Source organism: Pseudophryne corroboree, unplaced genomic scaffold (assembly GCF_028390025.1).
Source record: "Pseudophryne corroboree isolate aPseCor3 unplaced genomic scaffold, aPseCor3.hap2 scaffold_584, whole genome shotgun sequence".
NCBI lineage: Eukaryota > Metazoa > Chordata > Amphibia > Anura > Myobatrachidae > Pseudophryne > Pseudophryne corroboree.
The window spans coordinates 166,199-184,649 of record NW_026970183.1 but is presented as its reverse complement, the minus strand read 5'-3'; the positions used below and the strand labels follow the sequence as shown (position 1 = coordinate 184,649).

The window sequence follows — 18,451 nt, the reverse complement described above, 5'->3', positions numbered from 1 at the left end:
CACACAGGTAAGGAATTAAGAAAATCTTTCTTTATGGGTGAAGATGTTTCTCACAAAATTGTTGCACCAAAGCATCATTGAAATTCAAGCTGGAAAGATGATTTTAATATATCACTTGTACATTTTGTACTGCTCTTCTGGTGACAATGTAGTTTGTTTTTGTCAATTACCATTTTAATAATAGGGTAAAGAAAATTAAGTGGATTTTTGAAAGAAAACAATACTGTCAATATACTATTAAAACAAATTAAAATGGTAAAAGTTATTGTACTTTAAGTAAAAATAAAAGAGCCAAAATATCAATCCCAGTTTTGGATTACTTTAATTAACAAAAAACAATGCATATAGCAGAGGATAGTTTCAATCTGCCTACCTCTGGGTTATAGGCCCAGCATGCTTCCGTTGCAGTACTCTGCTGCTCATGTAAGTGCAAGAGATCCTGAAGCACTCACTCATCATGGGAAAGTACCAATGTGTTTCTTACAAAAACTCTCCAGATTATTGACTTTTTAAAGTTTTTCTAGGAAACGTTCTAGATGAATGCTTATTAGCCTTTGTCAGTATATACTTTTACGAGGTGTCTCTGTGGTGCAATCGGTTAGCATGTTTGGCTATTAACCAAAAGGTTGGTGGTTCAATCCCACCCATGGATGTAATTGACCTTGTGATTAGATTTTGGTAATCTTTAAGTAGACAAGTCAAAATGTCAAACTCCCTCTTATGGTGTAGGGTACCTGGCCTTCTCTGATGTAATCAGAGTTAGATTTGATTAAGTGATTTTATAAAAAACAGCTAGGAAGCACAATTTAGCAGTGGGTTGCAGAGAAAAAAAACTATGCTGGCAGAAAAGTCCAATTGAGTGATTAAACAGCTCTTCATTTTCTGATTTTATGTTTATGCTAACAAATTTGCTCTCTGAAAAGTGTCCACAAAGTAAAGTCTCTGATTAACACCTTTGTAGGAATGGTTTTTCACCTATTACTGAATTAAACTTGCTTCATTGGAAAGGCAGCAAGATGCATCCTCATTTCAATGTCTACTGAAATAATACAGGTTGACACCAGGAAACATAAACGTCACTGCATCCTTGCTGCTTCCTCATGGGGAAGTCTGTTTAATGTGAAAACAAGGTGATATCTAATCAGCACACAGGTAAGGAATTAAGAAAATCTTTCTTTATGGGTGAAGATGTTTCTCACAAAATTGTTGCACCAAAGCATCATTGAAATTCAAGCTGGAATGATGATTTTAATATATCACTTGTACATTTTATACTGCTCTTCTGGTGACAATGTAGTTTGTTTTTGTCAATTACCATTTTAATAATAGGGTAAAGAAAATTAAGTGGATTTTTGAAAGAAAACAATACTGTCAATTTACTATTAAAACAAATTAAAATGGTAAAAGTTATTGTACTTTAAGTAAAAATAAAAGAGCCAAAATATCAATCCCAGTTTTGGATTACTTTAATTAACAAAAAACAATGCATATAGCAGAAGATAGTTTCAATCTGCCTACATCTGGGTTATGGGCCCAGCATGCTTCCGTTGCAGTACTCTGCTGCTCATGTAAGTGCAAGAGATCCTGAAGCACTCACTCATCATGGGAAAGTAGCAATGTGTTTCTTACAAAAACTCTCCAGATTATTGACTTTTTAAAGTTTTTCTAGGAAACGTTCTAGATGAATGCTTATTAGCCTTTGTCAGAATGGACTTTTACGAGGTGTCTCTGTGGTGCAATCGGTTAGCATGTTTGGCTATTAACCAAAAGGTTGGTGGTTCAATCCCACCCAGGGATGTAATTGACCTTGTGATCAGATTTTGGTGATCTTTAAGTAGACAAGTCAAAATTTCAAACCCCCTCTTATGGTGTAGGGTACCTGGCCTTCTCTGATGTAATCAGAGTTAGATTTGATTAAGTGATTTTATAAAAAACAGCTAGGAAGCACAATTTAGCAGTGGGTTGCAGAGAAAAAAAAATTATGCTGGCAGAAAAGTCCAATTGAGTGATTAAACAGCTCTTCATTTTCTGACTTTATTTTTATGCTAACAAATTTGCTCTCTGAAAAGTGTCCACAAAGCCAAGTCTCTGATTAACACCTTTGTAGGAATGTTTTTTCACCTATTACTGAATTAAACTTGCTACATTGGAAAGGCAGCAAGATGCATCCTCATTTCAATGTCTACTGAAATAATACAGGTTGACACCAGGAAACATAAACGTTACTGCATCCTTGCTGCTTTCTCATGTGGAAGTCTGTTTAATGTGAAAACAAGGTAATATCTAATCAGCACACAGATAAGGAATTAAGAAAATCTTTCTTTATGGGTGAAGATGTTTCTCACAAAATTGTTGTCCCAATGCATCATTGAAATTCAAGATGGAAGATGATTTTAATATATCACTTGTACATTTTGCATTGCTCTTCTGGTGACAATGTAGTTTGTTTTTGTCAATTACCATTTCAGTAATAGGGTAAAGAAAATTAAGTGGATTTTTTAAAGAAAACAATGCTGTCAATATACTATTAAAACAAATTAAAATGATAAAAGTTATTGTACTTTAAGTAAAAATAAAAGAGCCAAAATATCAATCCCAGTTTTTGATTACTTTAATTATAAAAAAAAATGCACATAGCAGAGGATAGTTTCGATTAATCGACCTCTGGGTTATGCGCCCAGCATCCTTCCATTGCACTACTCTGCTGCTCATGGAAGTCCGAGAGATCCTGAAGACTAAATTGATTAAAGGCCTAAAAGTACTGGACTATAAGGAAAGACTTACTAGGCTGAATATGTATACACTAGAAAAGAGGTGCCTAAGAGGAGATATTATTAATATCTTCAAATATGTAAAGATACATAACAAAGAGTTATCAGAGGAATTATTTATTAAAAGAACACGTGGTCACTCGCTGCGACTGGAGGAAAGTTCAGAACGCAATGGAGGAAAGGTTTCTTCACTGTTAGGGCAATCAGGATGTGGAATTCCCTGCCAGGGAAGGTGGTAATGGCGGACTCTGTAATTGGATTTAAAAAAGGAATGGCTACATTTCTGAATGAAAAAGCTATCCAAGGTTATAATACTTAAAATATCAACATGGTTAATCCGGGGGTAACATGAGTTATAGTAGCTAACTAGTCATAAAACATTATTCAGCAAGTATGTAGAATCATCACAACTTAAAACAGGTTGAACACGATGGGCAATTTGCCTCTATTCAACCTCAAAAACTATGTTACTATATGTTACTATATTACTGTAGTATACAGAACACCACAATGCAATGAGCAGTGATAGTGAGCACTGATGAGGATACTAGAACTGACACTGAGCAGCAAGATGCAGCACTGGACTATTAGTAATGTACTGTAGTATGCTGAGCACCACAATGCAGCACAAGACAATGAGCAGTGATACTGAGCACTGATGAGGATACTACTGAGAACTGACACTGAGCAGGAGAGACACACTACTAGTATTACTGAGCAGCAATAAGTAACCACTGATACTGAGCACTGATATTGAGATTTCCACTGAGAGAACATAGCCACGTCCTCTCCGCTCTCTCTTCAATGCACGAGTAAAAATGGCGGCAACGCGCAGCTCTATATATAATATCCGAATCTCGCGAGAATCCGACAGCGGGATGATGACATTTTCCCTTGTTCAGGTTTTCCGAGTCAGGCGGGAACAACCGAGCCTGCCTCAGACCAGTGTAAACCACGTGGAGTTCGTGGGGAATTCGGTTCTCGGAGAACCGAACCCGCTCCTCTCTACCTTATACCCATCAATTTTTTTTATTTTCAATCTAAGCCCCTGCAGTTTTCTGTAAGCATCTGCTTCGCTATGATGATCAACAAGTCACAAGGGCAAACACTCAGGGCTTGAGGCATAGATCTTTGGACTAGCTGCTACAAGCATGGCAGAGGTGTCACTATCACTGGTGACACCCAGAGAGGTGTCGAGGGAGATTGTAATGCAGTGCGTGCAAATAAGCAGCGCAATGGTAAAAAGGAGGCATGATTTCATAGGTAGGGGCGTGGCCTGGTGGCCTGAATCTACATTTTGTTGCTCCGGGTGTCCCGGGGGTTGGGTGCTGCACCCGGGGACTAGTGTGTAAGCGGTGCTGGCTCCTGCACAGTGACAGGGCATGGCCACCCAGTATGACACCTCCCTTCTTGACCATGCTGTAATTGCAGTCGCACTGCAGTTCAGCGTGATCATAAACAATGGTGTAGCCTCCTGCTGGTGCAGACTGTATGTGCGCGCAGGAAGTCGCCACCATTTTTGTGATCACAGCGGCTGAATGTGATGTCATACAGCCGCTGTGACCACGCCCCCTGTGTCTCCTCCATTGCAGACCCCATTTTGAAGCCTTGCCCCCGCACTGCTCCATCCCTGACTTGGAAATGGAGTGTTGCTGACCCCACTCTCCCCCCCTGCCCCGATTGACAGGCAGAGGCGATCGCATGCAGGCACATGCGTATGCTCTTAGCAATTTTTGCAGTTGGATCGCTTATTGTGATTGCAATCCAACCTGAATCAGGCCCTATTACCTATCACAATGCGCTGCGGGCAGTACAAAATTGGGTTAATATAGGAGAAAAACCCCCAGACCTGTGCTCCTTAACTGTACCTGGTGGCTAGTGGAGCGGCTGCCCAGTAATCAGTGTCCACCCCAGTGCGCACACGGCCCACCCCCTACGGCCACGCTCCCCTTAATCAGCGGCCTCGTGATCCGGAAGGGCGGTGTGTGTGTGTGACTGACCTTAGGAAGAAACCGGAGCCTCCGCTGCAGTGACCCAGCAACCAGGGCACGGGAGTATACAGCGCCGCTGGGAGTGATGAAGCTGCAGTAAAGATGTCTATTAGACCTAGCCTGCTGCAGCCCTTGTAGATTCTCATAAAACAAGTTCTTCTTTTCTTGTCAAAATTAATAGCTAAGAATAGGCTGCCTGAGGCAGGCCCCTGTTAAGTGGCCTGCTACTGAAGGCACCAACTACAAACTGAGCTCCCTGTTCATGGAAGCGGGGTTATAGAGGAGGATGCGCTGAGCATCTTGGGAACAGTCAAAAGCTTTGAGCCGGTTGGTGCCTCAGATCAAGATCCTACTCTACACCCCAATGTGAATCCTTGTGGAGTCCAGTGTACCCCACAGAAGAAATTAATGTGTCACACCCATTGGCAGCAACCTTAGAATAGCTGCTGACGGGCACAATTGAGAAAGGAAGGGGGGGGGGGGGCATTTGAATCCAGCACATAGATGCAATTCAAATATGTAATTTGTACCTTCCTATTTTAAAATATAATGGATGAACCTCACCCTGTGAGAACAATCTTCATGATCAAGAGATCTAATATGTAAAATAAGTATGAGTTGGGATAGGGCTGGGGAGGGTGGCAGCTCGGGCAGCCCCTCCCCCGTCAAGTTAAGGAGATTCAACTGAGGAAGCACAAGGGAACTCTCGTCTGGGGACAACAACTGCAGGGAGACCACATCTTTTCAGATGAACATGGGAGGGCGGAAGGCTGCCTAATACTGAAGCACCATCAAATATCAAACCATATCCAACAACTAGTACAAGCATTCCTGGGGGAAGGTCTGCAGCAGACGGATTTGCATACTGTGATGTCATCCAAGCAGTGGGCCAAAGTTGGCTGGAACCCTCATCTGCATATAAAAAGAGAAAAGGGGCATGCAGGGCATGGCGGCCTTTTGCAGTGCTTGGATGACCCCTAGTTTGCATTAAACACCCCCACTCTCCTTTGGTGTGGGGCTCATGTTGGCTATGCCCCAGCCCCTGAAGCAGGGGCTGGGGCATAGCCAACATGAGCCCCACACCGAAGGAGGGTGGAGGTGTGTAATGCGAACTAGGGGTCATCCAAGCGCCGCAAAAGGCCGCCATGCCCTGCACGCCCCTTGTCTCTTTTCATATGCAGACGAGGGTTGAAGCCAACTTTGACCCACTGTTTGGATGACATCACCATATGCAAATCCATCTGCTGCAGGCCTTCCCCCAGGAATGCTTGCACTAGTTGTTGCATTTGGTTTGTTGTTTGGGGGTGCTTCAGTATTAGGCAGCCTTCTGCCCTCCCATGTTCATCTGAAAATATGTGTTCTCCCTGCAGTTGTTGTCCCCAGATGAGAGTTCCCTTGTGCTGCCTCAGTTGAATCTCCTTTACTTGACAGAGATGTGCCTGAGCAGCGGCCCTCCCCAGCCCTATCCCAAATCATACTTATTTTGCATAGGAGAGACCATGGTCATGAAGATTATTCTCCCAGGGTGAGGTTCATTCATTGCATTCTGGGTATGCTGACCCCTGTGATTTCCCCAAATGTGGGAAACTCGACAGCATTATTTGTGGTAGTGGGGGACTGTGTTTGTGCTTTCCTCTGGTCAGCTCTGGTAAAAGTCAGATTTCTTTGTCTCAGATCTTCCTCTAGCCTTGTTCTTCTTTCGAGAATTCCCTTGTGCTGCCTCAGTTGGATCTCCTTCACTTGACAGGGGGGTACCCGAGCAGCGACCCTCCCCAGCTCTAGCCCAACTCCTACTTACCTGCCAGGTGAGATACTATGATCACGTAGGTGCTTCTCCCAGGGCAAGGCTCACCCATTGCACTCTGGGTGTGCTGCTCCTGCGATTTCCCCAAATGTGGGAAACTTGACTGCATAATTTGTGTTTCCCCTGGTCGGCTCTCGTATAATTCAGATCTCTTTGTCTCAGGTCTCTCTCCAGCCTAGTTTGCTGTCTGTTTCCACTTCTCTTTTATTAAGTGCCTTCCAATGCACAATGCAAACTACAGGTAGTGCTGCAGGGCCCACACCCTTTTACTTGCCGTACAGAGCAGCTCTGGAGCTGTTACAGTGCCCAGCTGCTGCAAGAAATCAGCTTGAATGCTTCAGGGGCTGGGGCATAGCAAACATGAGCCCCACACCGAAGGAGGGTGGGGGTGTTTAATGTGAACTAAGGGTCATCCAAGCGCCGCAAAAGGCCGCCATGCCCTGCATACCCCTTTTCTCTTTTCATATGCAGATGAGGGTTCCAGCCAACTTTGGCCCACTGCTTGGATGACATCACCGTATGCAAATCCGTCTTCTGCAGAACTTCCCCCAGGAATGCTTGTACTAGTTGTTGCATTTGGTTTGTTGTTTGGGGGTGCTTCAGTATTAGGCAGCCTTCTGCCCTCCCATGTTCATCTGAAAATATGTGTTCTCCCTGCAGTTGTTGTCCCCAGATGGGAGTTCCCTTGTGCTGCCTCAGTTGAATCTCCTTTACTTGACAGAGATGTGCCTGAGCAGCGGCCCTCCCCAGCCCTATCCCAAATCATACTTATTTTGCATAGGAGATACCATTTTCATGAAGATTGTTCTCCGAGGGTGAGGTTCATTCATTGCATTTTGGGTATGCTGACCCCTGTGATTTCCCCAAATGTGGGAAACTCGACTGCATTATTTGTGGTAGTGGGGGACTGTGTTTGTGCTTTCCTCTGGTCAGCTCTGGTAAAAATCAGATTTCTTTATATCAGATCTTCCTCTAGCCTTGTTCTTCTTTCGAGAGTTCCCTTGTGCTGCCTCAGTTGGATCTCTTTCACTTGAGAGGGGGGTGCCCGAGCAGTGACCCTCCCCAGCTCTAGCCCAACTCCTACTTACCTGCCAGGTGAGATACTATGATCATGAAGGTGCTTCTCCCAGGGCAAGGCTCACCCATTGCACTCTGGTTGTGCTGCCCCTGCGATTTCCCCAAATGTGGGAAACTTGACTGCATAATTTGTGTTTCCCTTGGTCATCTCTCGTATAATTCAGATCTCTTTGTCTCAGGTCTCTCTCCAGCCTAGTTTGCTGTCTGTTTCCACTTCTCTTTTCTTGAGCCGCTCCCTTCTATGCCCTTGCGCACTATCCTGACTTCTCCCGTCTGCTTACTTCGTGCCTTCCAACGCACAATGCAAACTACAGGTAGTGCTGCAGGGCCCACACCCTTTTACTTGCCTTACAGAGCAGCTCTGGAGCAGTTACAGTGCCCAGCTGCTGCAAGAAATCAGCTTGAATGCTTCAGGGGCTGGGGCATAGCCAACATGAGCCCCACACCGAAGGAGGGTGGAGGTGTGTAATGCGAACTAGGGGTCATCCAAGCGCCGCAAAAGGCCGCCATGCCCTGCACGCCCCTTTTCTCTTTTCATATGCAGACGACAGTTGAAGCCAACTTTGACCCACTGCTTGGATGGCATCACCATATGCAAATCCATCTGCTGCAGGCCTTCCCCCAGGAATGCTTGCACTAGTTGTTGCATTTGGTTTGTTGTTTGGGGGTGCTTCAGTATTAGGCAGCCTTCTGCCCTCCCATGTTCATCTGAAAATATGTGTTCTCCCTGCAGTTGTTGTCCCCAGATGAGAGTTCCCTTGTGCTGCCTCAGTTGAATCTCCTTTACTTGACAGAGATGTGCCTGAGCAGCGGCCCTCCCCAGCCCTATCCCAAATCATACTTATTTTGCATAGGAGAGACCATGGTCTTGAAGATTGTTCTCCCAGGGTGAGGTTCATTCATTGCATTCTGGGTATGCTGACCCCTGTGATTTCCCCAAATGTGGGAAACTCAACTGCATTATTTGTGGTAGTGGGGGACTGTGTTTGTGCTTTCCTCTGGTCAGCTCTGGTAAAAGTCAGATTTCTTTGTTTCAGATCTTCCTCTAGCCTTGTTCTTCTTTCGAGAGTTCCCTTGTGCTGCCTCAGTTGGATCTCCTTCACTTGACAGGGGGGTGCCCGTGCAGCGACTCTCCCCAGCTCTAGCCCAACTTCTACTTACCTGCCAGGTGAGATGCTATAATCATGAAGGTGCTTCTCCCAGGGCAAGGCTCACCCATTGCACTCTGGATGTGCTGCCCCTGCGATTTCCCCAAATGTGGGAAACTTGACTGCATAATTTGTGTTTCCCCTGGTCGGCTCTGGTATAATTCAGATCTCTTTGTCTCAGGTCTCTCTCCAGCCTAGTTTGCTGTCTGTTTCCACTTCTCTTTTCTTAAGCCGCTCCATTCTATGGCCTTGCGCACTATCCTTACTTCTCCCGTCTGCTTACTTTGTGCCTTCCAATGCACAATGCAAACTACAGGTAGTGCTGCAGGGCCCACACCCTTTTACTTGCCGTACAGAGCAGCTCTGGAGCAGTTACAGTGCCCAGCTAATGCAAGAAATCAGCTTGAATGCTTCAGGGGCTGGGGCATAGCCAACATGAGCCCCACACCGAAGGAGGGTGGAGGTGTTTAATGCGAACTAGGGGTCATCCAAGCGCCGCAAAAGGCCGCCATGCCCTGCACGCCCCTTTTCTCATTTCATATAAAGACGAGGGTTGAAGCCAACTTTGACCCACTGCTTTGGATGACATCACCATATGCAAATCCATCTGCTGCAGGCCTTCCCCCAGGAATGCTTGCACTAGTTGTTGCATTTGGTTTGTTGTTTGGGGGTGCTTCAGTATTAGGCAGCCTTCTGCCCTCCCATGTTCATCTGAAAATATGTGTTCTCCCTGCAGTTGTTGTCCCCAGATGAGAGTTCCTTTATGCTGCCTCAGTTGAATCTCCTTTACTTGACAGAGATGTGCCTGAGCAGCGGCCCTCCCCAGCCCTATCCCAAATCATACTTATTTTGCATAGGAGAGACCATGGTCATGAAGATTATTCTCCCAGTATGAGGTTCATTCATTGCATTCTGGGTATGCTGACCCCTGTGATTTCCCCAAATGTGGGAAACTCGACAGCATTATTTGTGGTAGTGGGGGACTGTGTTTGTGTTTTCCTCTGGTCAGCTCTGGTAAAAGTCAGATTTCTTTGTCTCAGATCTTCCTCTAGCCTTGTTCTTCTTTCGAGAATTCCCTTGTGCTGCCTCAGTTGGATCTCCTTCACTTGACAGGGGGGGTACCCGAGCAGCGACCCTCCCCAGCTCTAGCCCAACTCCTACTTACCTGCCAGGTGAGATACTATGATCACGTAGGTGCTTCTCCCAGGGCAAGGCTCACCCATTGCACTCTGGGTGTGCTGCTCCTGCGATTTCCCCAAATGTGGGAAACTTGACTGCATAATTTGTGTTTCCCCTGGTCGGCTCTCGTATAATTCAGATCTCTTTGTCTCAGGTCTCTCTCCAGCCTAGTTTGCTGTCTGTTTCCACTTCTCTTTTCTTAAGTGCCTTCCAATGCACAATGCAAACTACAGGTAGTGCTGCAGGGCCCACACCCTTTTACTTGCCTTACAGAGCAGCTCTGGAGCTGTTACAGTGCCAAGCTGCTGCAAGAAATCAGCTTGAATGCTTCAGGGGCTGGGGCATGGCCAACATGAGCCCCACACCGAAGGAGGGTGGGGGTGTTTAATGCGAACTAAGGGTCATCCAAGCGCCGCAAAAGGCCGCCATGCCCTGCATACCCCTTTTCTCTTTTCATATGCAGATGAGGGTTCCAGCCAACTTTGGCCAACTGCTTGGATGACATCACCGTATGCAAATCCGTCTTCTGCAGACCTTCCCCCAGGAATGCTTGTACTAGTTGTTGCATTTGGTTTGTTGTTTGGGCGTGCTTCAGTATTAGGCAGCCTTCTGCCCTCCCATGTTCATCTGAAAATATGTGTTCTCCCTGCAGTTGTTGTCCCCAGATGAGAGTTCCCTTGTGCTGCCTCAGTTGAATCTCCTTTACTTGACAGAGATGTGCCTGAGCAGCGGCCCTCCCCAGCCCTATCCCAAATCATACTTATTTTGCATAGGAGATACCATGGTCATAAAGACTGTTCTCCCAGGATGAGGTTCATTCATTGCATTCTGGGTATGCTGACCCCTGTGATTTCCCCAAATGTGGGAAACTCAACTGCATTATTTGTGGTAGTGGGGGACTGTTTTTGTGTTTTCCTCTGGTCAGCTCTGGTAAAAGTCAGATTTCTTTGTCTCAGATCTTCCTCTAGCCTTGTTCTTCTTTCGAGAGTTCCATTGTGCTGCCTCAGTTTGATCTCCTTCACTTGACAGGGGGGTACCCGAGTAGCGACCCTCCCCAGCTCTAGCCCAACTCCTACATACCTGCCAGGTGAGATACTATGATCATGAAGGTGCTTCTCCCAGGGCAAGGCTCACCCATTGCACTCTGGGTGTGCTGCTCCTGCGATTTCCCCAAATGTGGGAAACTTGACTGCATAATTTGTGTTTCCCCTGGTCGGCGCTTGTATAATTCAGATCTCTTTGTCTCAGGTCTCTCTCCAGCCTAGTTTGCTGTCTGTTTCCACTTCTCTTTTCTTGAGCCCCTGCCGTCTATGCCCTTGTGCACTCTCCTGACTTCTCCTGTCTGCTTACTTTGTGCCTTCCAACGCACAATGCGAACTACAGGTAGTGCTGCAGGGCCCACACCCTTTTACTTGCCTTACAGAGCAGCTCTGGAGCTGTTACAGTGCCCAGCTGCTGCAAGAAATCAGCTTGAATACTTCAGGGGCTGGGGCATAGCCAACATGAGCCCCACACCGAAGGAGAATGGAGGTGTTTAATGCGAACTAGGGGTCATCCAAGCACCGCAAAAGGCCGCCATGCCCTGCATAACCCTTTTTTCTTTGCATATGCAGATGAGGGTTCCAGCCAACTTTGGCCCACTGCTTGGATGACATCACCGTATGCAAATCCGTCTTCTGCAGACCTTCTCCCAGGAATGCTTTTACTAGTTGTTGCATTTGGTTTGTTGTTTGGGGGTGCTTCAGTATTAGGCAGCCTTCTGCCCTCCCATGTTCATCTGAAAATATGTGTTCTCCCTGCAGTTGTTGTCCCCAGATGAGAGTTCCCTTGTGCTGCCTCAGTTGAATCTCCTTTACTTGACAGAGATGTGCCTGAGCAGCGGCCCTCCCCAGCCCTATCCCAAATCATACTTATTTTGCATAGGAGATACCATGGTCATGAAGATTGTTCTCCCAGGGTTAGGTTCATTCATTGCATTCTGGGTATGCTGACCCCTGTGATTTCCCCAAATGTGGGAAACTCAACTGCATTATTTGTGGTAGTGGGGGACTGTGTTTGTGCTTTCCTCTGGTCAGCTCTGGTAAAAGTCAGATTTCTTTGTCTCAGATCTTCCTCTAGCCTTGTTCTTCTTTCGAGAGTTCCCTTGTGTTGCCTCAGTTGGATCTCCTTCACTTGACAGGGGGGTGCCCGAGCAGCGACCCTCCCCAGCTCTAGCCCAACTCCTACTTACCTGCCAGGTGAGATACTATGATCATGTAGGTGCTTCTCCCAGGGCAAGGCTCACCCATTGCACTCTGGGTGTGCTGCCCCTGCGATTTCCCCAAATGTGGGAAACTTGACTGCATAATTTGTGTTTCCCCTGGTCGGCTCTCATATAATTCAGATCTCTTTGTCTCAGGTCTCTCTCCAGCCTAGTTTGCTGTCTGTTTCCACTTCTTTTTTCTTGAGCCCCTCCCTTCTATACCCTTGTGGACTCTCTTGACTTCTCCTCCTGTCTGCTTACTTTGTGCCTTCCAACGCACAATGCAAACTACAGGTAGTGCTGCAGGGCCCACACCCTTTTACTTGCCTTTCAGAGCAGCTCTGGAGCTGTTACAGTGCCCAGCTGCTGCAAGAAATCAGCTTGAATGCTTCAGGGGCTGGGGCATAGCCAACATGAGCCCCACACCGACGGAGGGTGGAGGTGTTTAATGCGAACTAAGGGTCATCCAAGCGCCGCAAAAGGCCGCCATGCCCTGCATACCCCTTTTCTCTTTTCATATGCAGATGAGGGTTCCAGCCAACTTTGGCCCACTGCTTGGATGACATCACCGTATGCAAATCCGTCTTCTGCAGACCTTCCCCCAGGAATGCTTGTACTATTTGTTGCATTTGGTTTGTTGTTTGGGGTGCTTCAGTATTAGGCAGCCTTCTGCTCTCCCATGTTCATCTGAAAATATGTGTTCTCCCTGCAGTTGTTGTCCCCAGATGAGAGTTCCCTTGTGCTGCCTCAGTTGAATCTCCTTTACTTGACAGAGATGTGCCTGAGCAGCGGCCCTCCCCAGCCCTATCCCAAATCATACTTATTTTGCATAGGAGATACCATGGTCATGAAGATTGTTCTCCCAGGGTGAGGTTCATTCATTGCATTCTGGGTATGCTGACCCCTGTGATTTCCCCAAATGTGGGAAACTCGACTGCATTATTTGTGGTAGTGGGGGACTGTGTTTGTGCTTTCCTCTGGTCAGCTCTGGTAAAAGTCAGATTTCTTTGTCTCAGATCTTCCTCTAGCCTTGTTCTCTTTTTGAGAGTTTCCTTGTGCTGCCTCAGTTGGATCTCCTTCACTTGACAGGGGGGTGCCCGAGCAGCGACCCTCCCCAGCTCAAGCCCAACTCCTACTTACCTGCCAGGTGAGATACTATGATCAGGAAGGTGCTTCTCCCAGGGCAAGGCTCACCCATTGCACTCTGGGTGTGCTGCTCCTACGATTTCCCCAAATGTGGGACACTTGATTGCATAATTTGTGTTTCCTCTGGTCGGCTACTCGTATAATTCAGATCTCTTTGTCTCAGGTCTCTCTTTAGCCTAGTTTGCTGTCTGTTTCCACTTCTCTTTTCTTGAGCCCCTGCCTTCTATGCCCTTGTGCACTCTCCTGACTTCTCCTGTCTGCTTACTTTGTGCCTTCCAACGCACAATGCGAACTACAGGTAGTGCTGCAGGGCCCACACCCTTTTACTTGCCTTACAGAGCAGCTCTGGAGCTGTTACAGTGCCCAGCTGCTGCAAGAAATCAGCTTGAATACTTCAGGGGCTGGGGCATAGCCAACATGAGCCCCACACCGAAGGAGAATGGAGGTGTTTAATGCGAACTAGGGGTCATCCAAGCACCGCAAAAGGCCGCCATGCCCTGCATAACCCTTTTTTCTTTGCATATGCAGATGAGGGTTCCAGCCAACTTTGGCCCACTGCTTGGATGACATCACCGTATGCAAATCCGTCTTCTGCAGACCTTCTCCCAGGAATGCTTTTACTAGTTGTTGCATTTGGCTTGTTGTTTGGGGGTGCTTCAGTATTAGGCAGCCTTCTGCCCTCCCATGTTCATCTGAAAATATGTGTTCTCCCTGCAGTTGTTGTCCCCAGATGAGAGTTCCCTTGTGCTGCCTCAGTTGAATCTCCTTTACTTGACAGAGATGTGCCTGAGCAGCGGCCCTCCCCAGCCCTATCCCAAATCATACTTATTTTGCATAGGAGATACCATGGTCATGAAGATTGTTCTCCCAGGGTTAGGTTCATTCATTGCATTCTGGGTATGCTGACCCCTGTAATTTCCCCAAATGTGGGAAACTCAACTGCATTATTTGTGGTAGTGGGGGACTGTGTTTGTGCTTTCCTCTGGTCAGCTCTGGTAAAAGTCAGATTTCTTTGTCTCAGATCTTCCTCTAGCCTTGTTCTTCTTTCGAGAGTTCCCTTGTGTTGCCTCAGTTGGATCTCCTTCACTTGACAGGGGGGTGCCCGAGCAGCGACCTTCCCCAGCTCTAGCCCAACTCCTACTTACCTGCCAGGTGAGATACTATGATCATGTAGGTGCTTCTCCCAGGGCAAGGCTCACCCATTGCACTCTGGGTGTGCTGCCCCTGCGATTTCCCCAAATGTGGGAAACTTGACTGCATAATTTGTGTTTCCCCTGGTCGGCTCTCATATAATTCAGATCTCTTTGTCTCAGGTCTCTCTCCAGCCTAGTTTGCTGTCTGTTTCCACTTCTTTTTTCTTGAGCCCCTCCCTTCTATACCCTTGTGGACTCTCTTGACTTCTCCTCCTGTCTGCTTACTTTGTGCCTTCCAACGCACAATGCAAACTACAGGTAGTGCTGCAGGGCCCACACCCTTTTACTTGCCTTTCAGAGCAGCTCTGGAGCTGTTACAGTGCCCAGCTGCTGCAAGAAATCAGCTTGAATGCTTCAGGGGCTGGGGCATAGCCAACATGAGCCCCACACCGACGGAGGGTGGAGGTGTTTAATGCGAACTAAGGGTCATCCAAGCGCCGCAAAAGGCCGCCATGCCCTGCATACCCCTTTTCTCTTTTCATATGCAGATGAGGGTTCCAGCCAACTTTGGCCCACTGCTTGGATGACATCACCGTATGCAAATCCGTCTTCTGCAGACCTTCCCCCAGGAATGCTTGTACTATTTGTTGCATTTGGTTTGTTGTTTGGGGTGCTTCAGTATTAGGCAGCCTTCTGCTCTCCCATGTTCATCTGAAAATATGTGTTCTCCCTGCAGTTGTTGTCCCCAGATGAGAGTTCCCTTGTGCTGCCTCAGTTGAATCTCCTTTACTTGACAGAGATGTGCCTGAGCAGCGGCCCTCCCCAGCCCTATCCCAAATCATACTTATTTTGCATAGGAGATACCATGGTCATGAAGATTGTTCTCCCAGGGTGAGGTTCATTCATTGCATTCTGGGTATGCTGACCCCTGTGATTTCCCCAAATGTGGGAAACTCGACTGCATTATTTGTGGTAGTGGGGGACTGTGTTTGTGCTTTCCTCTGGTCAGCTCTGGTAAAAGTCAGATTTCTTTGTCTCAGATCTTCCTCTAGCCTTGTTCTCTTTTTGAGAGTTTCCTTGTGCTGCCTCAGTTGGATCTCCTTCACTTGACAGGGGGGTGCCCGAGCAGCGACCCTCCCCAGCTCAAGCCCAACTCCTACTTACCTGCCAGGTGAGATACTATGATCAGGAAGGTGCTTCTCCCAGGGCAAGGCTCACCCATTGCACTCTGGGTGTGCTGCTCCTACGATTTCCCCAAATGTGGGACACTTGATTGCATAATTTGTGTTTCCTCTGGTCGGCTACTCGTATAATTCAGATCTCTTTGTCTCAGGTCTCTCTTTAGCCTAGTTTGCTGTCTGTTTCCACTTCTCTTTTCTTGAGCCCCTGCCTTCTATGCCCTTGTGCACTCTCCTGACTTCTCCTGTCTGCTTACTTTGTGCCTTCCAACGCACAATGCAAACTACAGGTAGTGCTGCAGGGCCAACACCCTTTTACTTGCCTTACAGAGCAGCTCTGGAGCTGTTACAGTGCCCAGCTGCTGCAAGAAATCAGCTTGAATGCTTCAGGGGCTGGGGCATAGCCAACATGAGCCCCACACCGACGGAGGGTGGAGGTGTTTAATGCGAACTAAGGGTCATCCAAGCACCGCAAAAGGCCGCCATGCCCTGCATAACCCTTTTCTCTTTTCATATGCAGATGAGGGTTCCAGCCAACCTTGGCCCACTGCTTGGATGACATCACCGTATGCAAATCCGTCTTCTGCAGACCTTTTCCCAGGAATGCTTGTACTAGTTGTTGCATTTGGTTTGTTGTTTGGGGGTGCTTCAGTATTAGGCAGCCTTCTGCTCTCCCATTTTCATCTGAAAATATGTGTTCTCCCTGCTGTTGTTGTCCCCAGATGAGAGTTCCCTTGTGCTGCCTCAGTTGAATCTCCTTTACTTGACAGAGATGTGCCTGAGCAGCGGCCCTCCCCAGCCCTATCCCAAATCATACTTATTTTGCATAGGAGATACCATTATCATGAAGATTGTTCTCCCAGGGTGAGGTTCATTCATTGCATTCTGGGTATGCTGACCCCTGTGATTTCCCCAAATGTGGGAAACTCGACTGCATTATTTGTGGTAGTGGGGGACTGTGTTTGTGCTTTCCTCTGGTCAGCTCTGGTAAAAGTCAGATTTCTTTGTCTCAGATCTTCCTCTAGCCTTGTTCTTTTTTCGAGAGTTTCCTTGTGCTGCCTCAGATGGATCTCCTTCACTTGGCAGGGGGGTGCCCGAACAGCGACCCTCCCCAGCTCTAGCCCAACTCCTACTTACCTGCCAGGTGAGATACTATGATCAGGAAGGTGCTTCTCCCAGGGCAAGGCTCACCCAATGCACTCTGGGTGTGCTGCTCCTAAGATTTCCCCAAATGTGGGACACTTGATTACATAATTTGTGTTTCCTCTGGTCGGCTCTCGTATAATTAAGATCTCTTTGTCTCAGGTCTCTCTCCAGCCTAGTTTGCTGTCTGTTTCCACTTCTCTTTTCTTGAGCCGCTCCCTTCTATGCCCTTGTGCACTATCCTGACTTCCCCGTCTGCTTACTTTGTGCCTTCCAACGCACAATGCAAACTACAGGTAGTGCTGCAGGGCCCACACCCTTTTACTTGCTTTACAGAGCAGCTCTGGAGCTGTTACAGTGCCCAGCTGCTGCAAGAAATCAGCTTGAATGCTTCAGGGGCTGGGGCATAGCCAACATGAGCCCCACACCGAAGGAGGGTGGAGGTGTTTAATGCGAACTAGGGGTCATCCAAGCGCCGCAAAAGGCCGCCATGCCCTGCACACCCCTTTTTTATTTTCATATGCAGACGAGGGTTGAAGCCAACTTTGACCCACTGCTTGGATGACATCACCATATGCAAATCCATCTGTGGCAGGCCTTCCCCCAGGAATGCTTGCACTAGTTGTTGCATTTGGTTTGTTGTTTGGGGGTGCTTCAGTATTAGGCAGCCTTCTGCCCTCCCATGTTCATCTGAAAATATATGTTCTCCCTGCAGTTGTTGTCCCAAGATGAGAGTTCCCTTGTGCTGCCTCAGTTGAATCTCCTTTACTTGACAGAGATGTGCATGAGCAGCGGCCCTCCCCAGCCCTATTCCAAATCATACTTATTTTGCATAGGAGATACCATGGTCATGAAGATTTTTCTCCCAGGGTGAGGTTCATTCATTGCATTTTGGGTATGCTGACCGCTGTGATTTCCCCAAATGTGGGAAACTTGACTGCATTATTTGTGGTAGTGGGAGACTGTGTTTGTGCTTTCCTCTGGTCAGCTCTGGTAAAAGTCAGATTTCTTTGTCTCAGATTTTCCTTTAGCCTTGTTCTTCTTTCGAGAGTTCCCTTGTGCTGCCTCAGTTTGATCTCCTTCACTTTACAGGGGGGTACACGAGCAGCGACCCTCCCCAGCTCTAGCCCAACTCCTACTTACCTGCCAGGTGAGATACTATGATCATGAAGGTGCTTCTCCCAGGGCAAGGCTCACCCATTGTACTCTGGCTGTGCTGCTCCTGCGATTTCCCCAAATGTGGGAAACTTGACTGCATAATTTGTGTTTCCCCTGGTCGGCTCTCGTATAATTCAGATCTCTTTGTCTCAGGTCTCTCTCCAGCCTAGTTTGCTGTCTGTTTCCACTTCTCTTTTCTTCAGCCGCTCCCTTCTATACCCTTGTGCACTATCCTGACTTCTCCTCCCGTCTGCTTACTTTGTGCCTTCCAATGCACAATGCAAACTACAGGTAGTGCTGCAGGGCCCACACCCTTTTACTTGCCTTACAGAGCAGCTCTGGAGCTGTTACAGTGCCCAGCTCCTGCAAGAAATCAGCTTGAATGCTTCAGGGGCTGGGGCATAGCCAACATGAGCCCCACACCGAAGGAGGGTGGAGGTGTTTAATGCAAACAAGGGGTCAGACAAGCGCCGCAAAAGGC

The 18,451-nt window shown here is 47.4% G+C and overlaps 19 non-coding genes and 4 pseudogenes across 19 annotated transcripts; all 23 read left to right on the top strand.

Annotated features, from left to right (window-relative positions):
* Positions 1-1,724: 1,724 nt before the first annotated feature.
* Positions 1,725-1,798, top strand: TRNAN-AUU (transfer RNA asparagine (anticodon AUU)). The gene has a single exon. It is a non-coding gene; the product is annotated as a tRNA-Asn (tRNA).
* Positions 1,799-6,236: 4,438 nt separating this feature from the next.
* On the top strand, positions 6,237-6,400 carry LOC135034615 (U1 spliceosomal RNA). Its single transcript, XR_010229776.1, has one exon. It is a non-coding gene; the product is annotated as a U1 spliceosomal RNA (small nuclear RNA).
* Positions 6,401-6,552: 152 nt separating this feature from the next.
* Positions 6,553-6,715, top strand: LOC135034531 (U1 spliceosomal RNA). The gene has a single exon (XR_010229708.1). It is a non-coding gene; the product is annotated as a U1 spliceosomal RNA (small nuclear RNA).
* A 615-nt stretch (positions 6,716-7,330) lies between these two features.
* LOC135034609 (U1 spliceosomal RNA) lies at positions 7,331-7,494 on the top strand. Its single transcript, XR_010229770.1, has one exon. It is a non-coding gene; the product is annotated as a U1 spliceosomal RNA (small nuclear RNA).
* Positions 7,495-7,646: 152 nt separating this feature from the next.
* Positions 7,647-7,809, top strand: LOC135034537 (U1 spliceosomal RNA). The gene has a single exon (XR_010229714.1). It is a non-coding gene; the product is annotated as a U1 spliceosomal RNA (small nuclear RNA).
* A 671-nt stretch (positions 7,810-8,480) lies between these two features.
* On the top strand, positions 8,481-8,644 carry LOC135034596 (U1 spliceosomal RNA). Its single transcript, XR_010229757.1, has one exon. It is a non-coding gene; the product is annotated as a U1 spliceosomal RNA (small nuclear RNA).
* A 152-nt stretch (positions 8,645-8,796) lies between these two features.
* On the top strand, positions 8,797-8,948 carry LOC135034547 (U1 spliceosomal RNA; annotated as a pseudogene).
* A 683-nt stretch (positions 8,949-9,631) lies between these two features.
* On the top strand, positions 9,632-9,795 carry LOC135034503 (U1 spliceosomal RNA). Its single transcript, XR_010229682.1, has one exon. It is a non-coding gene; the product is annotated as a U1 spliceosomal RNA (small nuclear RNA).
* A 153-nt stretch (positions 9,796-9,948) lies between these two features.
* On the top strand, positions 9,949-10,111 carry LOC135034530 (U1 spliceosomal RNA). The gene has a single exon (XR_010229707.1). It is a non-coding gene; the product is annotated as a U1 spliceosomal RNA (small nuclear RNA).
* A 615-nt stretch (positions 10,112-10,726) lies between these two features.
* LOC135034626 (U1 spliceosomal RNA) lies at positions 10,727-10,890 on the top strand. The gene has a single exon (XR_010229787.1). It is a non-coding gene; the product is annotated as a U1 spliceosomal RNA (small nuclear RNA).
* Positions 10,891-11,042: 152 nt separating this feature from the next.
* LOC135034519 (U1 spliceosomal RNA) lies at positions 11,043-11,205 on the top strand. The gene has a single exon (XR_010229697.1). It is a non-coding gene; the product is annotated as a U1 spliceosomal RNA (small nuclear RNA).
* A 671-nt stretch (positions 11,206-11,876) lies between these two features.
* LOC135034567 (U1 spliceosomal RNA) lies at positions 11,877-12,040 on the top strand. The gene has a single exon (XR_010229730.1). It is a non-coding gene; the product is annotated as a U1 spliceosomal RNA (small nuclear RNA).
* Positions 12,041-12,192: 152 nt separating this feature from the next.
* Positions 12,193-12,334, top strand: LOC135034539 (U1 spliceosomal RNA; annotated as a pseudogene).
* A 694-nt stretch (positions 12,335-13,028) lies between these two features.
* LOC135034508 (U1 spliceosomal RNA) lies at positions 13,029-13,192 on the top strand. The gene has a single exon (XR_010229687.1). It is a non-coding gene; the product is annotated as a U1 spliceosomal RNA (small nuclear RNA).
* Positions 13,193-13,344: 152 nt separating this feature from the next.
* On the top strand, positions 13,345-13,508 carry LOC135034525 (U1 spliceosomal RNA). Its single transcript, XR_010229703.1, has one exon. It is a non-coding gene; the product is annotated as a U1 spliceosomal RNA (small nuclear RNA).
* Positions 13,509-14,179: 671 nt separating this feature from the next.
* Positions 14,180-14,343, top strand: LOC135034610 (U1 spliceosomal RNA). The gene has a single exon (XR_010229771.1). It is a non-coding gene; the product is annotated as a U1 spliceosomal RNA (small nuclear RNA).
* A 152-nt stretch (positions 14,344-14,495) lies between these two features.
* On the top strand, positions 14,496-14,637 carry LOC135034538 (U1 spliceosomal RNA; annotated as a pseudogene).
* Positions 14,638-15,331: 694 nt separating this feature from the next.
* Positions 15,332-15,495, top strand: LOC135034628 (U1 spliceosomal RNA). The gene has a single exon (XR_010229789.1). It is a non-coding gene; the product is annotated as a U1 spliceosomal RNA (small nuclear RNA).
* A 152-nt stretch (positions 15,496-15,647) lies between these two features.
* LOC135034524 (U1 spliceosomal RNA) lies at positions 15,648-15,811 on the top strand. The gene has a single exon (XR_010229702.1). It is a non-coding gene; the product is annotated as a U1 spliceosomal RNA (small nuclear RNA).
* A 671-nt stretch (positions 15,812-16,482) lies between these two features.
* LOC135034579 (U1 spliceosomal RNA) lies at positions 16,483-16,646 on the top strand. Its single transcript, XR_010229741.1, has one exon. It is a non-coding gene; the product is annotated as a U1 spliceosomal RNA (small nuclear RNA).
* Positions 16,647-16,798: 152 nt separating this feature from the next.
* LOC135034556 (U1 spliceosomal RNA) lies at positions 16,799-16,933 on the top strand (annotated as a pseudogene).
* Positions 16,934-17,631: 698 nt separating this feature from the next.
* LOC135034633 (U1 spliceosomal RNA) lies at positions 17,632-17,795 on the top strand. Its single transcript, XR_010229794.1, has one exon. It is a non-coding gene; the product is annotated as a U1 spliceosomal RNA (small nuclear RNA).
* A 152-nt stretch (positions 17,796-17,947) lies between these two features.
* Positions 17,948-18,110, top strand: LOC135034544 (U1 spliceosomal RNA). Its single transcript, XR_010229719.1, has one exon. It is a non-coding gene; the product is annotated as a U1 spliceosomal RNA (small nuclear RNA).
* The last annotated feature ends 341 nt before the right edge of the window (positions 18,111-18,451 follow it).